The sequence below is a fragment of the Pundamilia nyererei genome, unplaced genomic scaffold, assembly GCF_000239375.1.
Source record: "Pundamilia nyererei isolate P.nyererei 1_Seehausen unplaced genomic scaffold, PunNye1.0 scaffold00304, whole genome shotgun sequence".
NCBI lineage: Eukaryota > Metazoa > Chordata > Actinopteri > Cichliformes > Cichlidae > Pundamilia > Pundamilia nyererei.
The window spans coordinates 366,692-373,501 of record NW_005187705.1 but is presented as its reverse complement, the minus strand read 5'-3'; positions in this window follow the sequence as shown (position 1 = coordinate 373,501).

Sequence of the window (6,810 nt, the reverse complement as noted above, 5' to 3'; positions counted from 1 at the left end):
GATGTGCCCACTACCACACATTTGGACTGATTTGTGACCACTGTTTGGGAGGGATGGTTATATTGTGTATCTGGAATGAATTTTAGGTCTCTACGTCCATCCCATGGGGAATGGGAGCAGTAACAAAAGTGTTGCGTTTATATTTTTGTTGAGTGTACTAAGAGGAGAACTAAGGGTGACAGAGCTTTTGCCACTGTGGTACCGAGACTGTGGAACTCTCTCCCCCAAACATTAAGAACTGTGGACTCAGTAGCTGTTTTTAAAAAAACAACTCAAAACTCGCCTTTTTAAAACTGCTTTTGGTTAATTTTTTGCCTGTTTTATTTTGTCTTTTTAAATCTATCTTGTAATCTTGTGACTTGTAATCTTATATGCAGCACTTTGTGATTCTGTCTTGAAAGGTGCTATATAAATAAAAATTTTATTTATGTATTTTTTTAAGACTCGTTGTAGCGGCTCCCCAAGTTCAGCAGCACACGCCTTTAGCATCCTAGGACACACCTTGTCTGGGCCTGCTGCCTTTCTGGGGCGAAGCTTCCTCAGTTGTCTCCTGACCTGGTCAACTATGACACTGGGAGTGGATTGGAAAGGGGGGGGGCTGTCATGCTGTTTAGAGAGGGGTTGGAGGAGGAGGAGGGGGTGTCATAGTGTCAGGGAGGGGGGGGGAGCGAGGAGGGTACGAGAGTAGGGAGAGGGCTCTGTAGTAAAGGTGAGGGTGGGGGGGTTGTGGGCTGGTCAAACCTGTTGAAGAAGTTGTTGAGTTCGTTTGCCTTCTCCACAGTCCCCCCCACTGTGCTGTTCTTGATGTTGTGGCCTATGATGGTTTTCACGCCGTTCCAGACTCCCCTCATATTGTTCCTCTCCAACTTCTGCTCCACCTAGGTGTGCTTCCCTCAGGCAGCGTTTTACCTCCCGCTGTGCTGCTTTCATCTCCTCCTTCACTTTGCTCCTGAAGGCCTTCTTCTTCATGTTGAGGACAGCTTTCCCTATCCTAATAACAAACCCACTGTTTGCTATAGGGCTTTAGAGCGTGATGTCACAGGAGGCGGGCCACGCCCCCCGCCGCCATGACAGTAGGCCAGACAAAGGATACAGCTTCACCTATGGTTCGTACGTGTTGTGTAGTCGGTTGCAACGTTAGATCTCACGATCGTGAAGGCAAGAAACTGGATAATGGGCTATCTTTTCATCATTTTCCATCCTGGCGGCAACGTGAGGGATCCCATGTATCCGATATCACCAAACAAAGACGGCAGGCATGGATTGCAGCGGTGAGACGAGCGGATATCGAGTTCCGTGCAATCCCCAGCTTTTTGTTGGTTTGCTCGCGGCATTTTCTTTCCGGTGAGTTCTAAATTAATTCATATCACTATTAAAAGGCTTTTAATATTTTTTTTCAATGCGCTGCAGTCATAGATAATGAGATAAAAGATGCTAATGTGTGATGCTGCAGAACCACGTCATGTCGACTGAGTAGCTTTTGATTTGGCATAATTGCAGGCAAACCAGCATATGAAATGGATGTAACAAATCCCGACTGGGCACCAACACTGCACATGGGGCACGACGACAAACCTGTGTCAGACTCGGAGCGGCACGCAAGGCGTACGCAACGGAAGCGAAAAAGAGCACCCATTGCAGGTAAAACCCCCCCCCTCTAAAAACATACTAAATTGCTCTTATGGTACACTAATCCGCACATAACTTAAAGATGAATCACACACCTGTCATTGGAATATTGGTGTACATTAACCTTATGTCTATGCACTATTTTTATCTTACAGGCTTGATGTTCGATGAAGGTCTGACAGAAGAACAACAACAAAATAACCATGTCATGGAGGCAGTGGACAGCAGTTGTGTTGGACAAGTGGAGGTTGACGTACCAGCTGCAAATGTGGACAGTGGTGATGGGAGTGACAGCGTCACGGAAGCTGAAGGGCAGACGAAGGATTGTGTGTACAGTCAACAGGGCAGAGCAGAAATAAACCGGCTGTTGGAGGAGAACAGACTGCTTCGAGCACAGCTGCAAAAGACAGAGCTGAATGAAACTTTCTTAAAGGACAATACCGAAAAAGTAAGCTATTACACTGGACTTCATTGTTATGCTGTCTTGATGTCCCTCTTCAACACTGTCAAAGATTTCCTGCCAATATCGAAGACACAGACAGGTTTCCAAATGCTCTTACTCACACTGATGCGTCTGAGACTTGATCTTCCAGTCCAGCATCTTTGTCATCTATTCGATGTGTCCCACAAAACACTGTCTTCTGTCTTCACCGATACCATTGATGTTTTGTATGCCCGCTTAGGAGCACTGGTGCACTGGCCTGAGAGGCACTGTCTGCAGGCAACAATGCCTCCACAGTTTACTGAAACTTTTGGAAAACGAGTAGCCATCATTGTTGACTGTTTTGAGATTCGAACAGAAAGACCATCTAATTTAAAGGCACGTGCACAAACATACTCTCTTTACAAGGGTACACACACCATAAAATACCTCATCGGGATTACACCCCATGGAGCTATTTCTTTCATTTCCAGGGGATGGGGGGGTCGTGCATCAGATAAACACATCACAGAGAGATGTGGCATTCTTCAAAGGCTGTTACCAGGGGACGTAGTATTGGCTGACAGAGGCTTTGACATCAGAGATGCTGTAGGAATGATGTGTGCGGAGGTCAAGATTCCAGCTTTCACAAAAGGCTACTGTCAACTTGATGCAAGGGACGTTGAACAAACGAGAGCAACTGCCCACCTGAGAATTCATGTTGAGCGAGTAATAGGTAGTTTGCGCAATACGTTCAAAATGTTACACACTACAATGCCAATCCGATTACTCTTATCATGTGAGGCTGAAGACACAACATTTCTTGATAAGATCGTTAAGGTTTGCTGTGTTTTTGTTAATATGTGTTGTTCCAAACCAGGGCCAAATGACACTTGCTCCTGTTGAGTATTCTTAAAGCTGTTTTTTTGGATGTACAGTACATTGTAAATAGTTGTACTATGTGTGAAGTTGTTTTAATAAAACAAAAAAGAATAGTGTATTTGTTTGTTTTTCTTTATTATAGATCTATTCACATGTACACAGCAATCACATAAAAATGAAATGCAAACTATTTACATCACACCACACAGCTGTCATCAATCTTTAACCACAACATGAAACATTACAGGCTATTTAGAGCAGCACGTTGTTTCCAGAAGTATTTCCCAACAAGTTCAGGAATGCACACTTTACGAAAGAAGTCTTGTGCTTGCTTTAAGCGCGGTTTCCAGAAATCCACAGCAGGGAAGACGCGAATCACAGCAAGGTCTCTCTGTGTCCACACAACGAGGTCACAAAGATGCACGCAATTTTTTCAAAGTACTGTCTCTTGGCGTCTGGGCACAATCGGTCGCAATAAAGCCCTTTGTCTTTTGCGCTGATTTTGAGCATGGTTCTGGCAGTCCCGAATCCAACACTCCAGTACTGTGCGCTTGTTTTGCTTTCTGGCCTACTGACATGGCGCCATGATCCCACAATGCACTGCGGCGTGACATCAACTCCAAAGCCCTATTAGGATAACCATCTTAGCAGGGGCGACCGCGTCCTCACAAAAGTTGAGATAGTCTGTCAGACAGTGTGTCGCCCCCTCTATCTCCTCACCCTGTGGGTTCAGAAGCACATCCCAATCTGTGGTGTCATAACAGTCCCTCAGAGCATCCTCCTTTTCTGGGGTCCATCTCCTAATGGAGCGTGTTGTCACAGGCTGCCTTTGGACAAAGGGTCTGTATTGTGGCTGTAGGTAAACCAGATTGTGGTCTGACTTCCCTAGTGGGGGGACTAGGGAAGTCCCCCCACATTAGCATACAGTAGGTCAATTGTCCTGTTGCTCCTTGTGGGATAATTCACAAACTGGTGAAAAGCAGTCAGAGTAGAATCCAGTGTGGCATGATTAAAGTCTCCAGATATAATAATGAAAGCCTTGGGGTGTTGTGTCTGCAGTCTTGCTGTAACTGTGCGTATTTTCTCACAGACAGCTGCTGCGTCGGCCCTTGGAGGGATGTAAACACACACACAGATCACATGACTGAACTCCCGAGGTAGATAATACGGCCACAAGCTAATGCCTAGCAGCTCCAGGTCCGGTCGGCATACCGATACTTTAACGGAGACGTGTCCAGGGTTACAAAATGTACAAAATGTTAAAATGTAGACAGTGAGTCCCCCACCTCCGCTTTTTCCACTGGCCTGTATCCCTTATCGGCTCTCACGGATGTGAATCCACATAGATCTATGTTAGCCTGCGGCATTAGCTTGGTAAGCCATGTCTCCGTGAAGATAAACAAACTGCACCCACGGTAGAGTCGGTGGTTGTTCAGAGCGCACAGGTCATCAATCGTATTCTGTAACAAGTTCACGTTGCCCATTATCACTGTCGGGATTGATGGCATGAATCGCCTTTGATGATCCGCTTTCCTCACTCCAGCCTTGCAGCCTCTGTAGCTCCTGTTTCGCTCGGCTGGGATGTTGTGTCTCATGCCAGTCTGTGTCTTTGTGTTTAGTGCCACCAGCTCCATTCTCGAGTAGATGAAGGAGCTGGTTCCAGAAGTTTTAAAAAGTGCGTTATCCATACTATATCTAAAAGGTAGAAAGTAAAGTAACTTGTTAAGGTTCAAAAATTGAGGAAGGAGAGTACAAAACACCATGGTCCAGAAGAGCTTGGTCAAACAATTGATTTTAATGAAATACATGCGTGGGGGGACCAGCTCCGTTCACAGACAGCGCTGATCTCCGACTAATCAAAGCATAAGCAGATATTTTATACCATCAGGGCTTGAATTTAATGACGCCCCTTCAACGTCAGATACATTTCATACATAGGTCAGATCAAAACCACAATGACTTTTAACACAGTTTAAAAAGAAACATTGTCTCTATCTTCATGGCAGATGTTTCCTGTCAACCTTTTGACTTTCACTTCTCGTCTGGAACACCAGACCCACATCCTGCAAGAAACTGTTCCTCTTTTTGCAGAGACAATTTCGCAGTTGCAAGCAAACATGACTAACCTCTCACCTATAAATGAGTCTATGTACTGTGTGTGTGTGTGTGTGGGTGTCAGCATGAAATGCACTCAGTTTCCCCCCTCGCCTCATCAGCTGAACCTTGTAACCTTTTCCACCAGACAGAAGGCCAGCACGTACACAACTGAAACAATATGTGTAATATATTGAATAAATGTCCTAATCAAGAACCTCTACTAAAAGCTTAATCAACAGATATAAATGAAATAAAAGATAACAATGAATAACCTGGTTATTCAAATAGCATCATCCAAACAGCTCCTCAGAATAACCTGCACTTAGACTCTGCTTTCGGTTTCACTTCTGCAAAAGGCACACTCTGCAAACATGCAATTTCCTGTCAGCCTGCAACTTAGTCTTTCTGAAAGACACACACTGTTTAAACATCTGAATGCAATATCAATGCTGTAGATTATATTATTAATGCAATGGTAATGATGATGATTATTGACAATAGCAGCAAAATAATTTCCCTGCTCTCCACAAACTAAAGGAAGGTGGAGAAAAAAAAGTTTGAAAGACAGCGCCATCTTGAAACTTCCAATGCTATTAATACACAGGTTTAACGATCAAAAGAAACTGAATCGTGTTTAGAAGAAAAAATGCCTGTGTTCATTTAGTGCATTTTCATGAGGAGACAGGCTGAACAAAACACATGCTCTATTGTTCACATGTTAAAATGTGTGAAACGAGGGAAGGTTAGGGTTGAAAATGTTTGATTTATTTTACTAAAATAAGCAGTTATAATTATTTTCATACACACATTGTGAATGTGCTCAGAAGAGTTGGCACTCAGTCTTTTGAAGGCCAAAAGCTTTGTTCCGCGTGATTGTCCGGACTGATATATTGTATACTGAAATGACTTAGAGTGCAGAGGGGCAATTGCAAACACACTTAAACACATAGATTATGATTAGAATAAGTCTCTGGGTCAGAGAGCTCCGAATATGATATTCTAAACCAACTTTGAATCACTAGAAGAACAATGGATAATAACAGTAGATTATTAAGGCTAGGCAAAGAGGTGTTTTTGTTTTCTGTCTCTTACAGAGAAAGGAGCAGACACTAGGTGAGGTCACGGAGATACGAAGATCCTTGGCAGCAGAAGCCGAGACTGCCAAGATAGCAATTGGGGTCAAGGGTCATGCCATTTGGGCTCCTGCTAGTCACCTCGTGAGGATTCTAGAACCACAGCAATAATCACGAAGGGGGTTGGTGGAAATCCAGAAGCACTGCACCAAAGAGGCCGGAGGTCCTGACTTGGCTGAGTCAGAAAAAATCCCGGACCTCAGGGTATTCCACCCCTGAGTTTGAAGCAAGAAGAGGAAAAGAGCGGAGAGAATCACCCGTCCTGGAAGATTAGCTGTTTAACTGTAAAGAAGGTCACAAGAATAGAATAGAATAGCCTTTTATTGTCATTGTACAGAGTACAACGAAATTGGAGTGCCACTCCCTTGGTGCAAGTTTCAATAATAAATATAAATGTAAAATATAAAAAGTACAAAAAAACAATCGTAAGTACTCAAACAATAGTATGTACAATATATACAGGATAGCAGCATAATATAATGACAGTATGAATAGCAGCATTAATATAATGACAGTATGAATAGCAGCATAATATAATGACAGTGACGGTATGGAATAGGTTCAATTGTCTGTGAAGGTTCTCAGTCATCCAGGTCATTGTAGTCAAAGGAGTTTGCAAAGAAAAGCGTCTGGACTTTGACCCTTAGA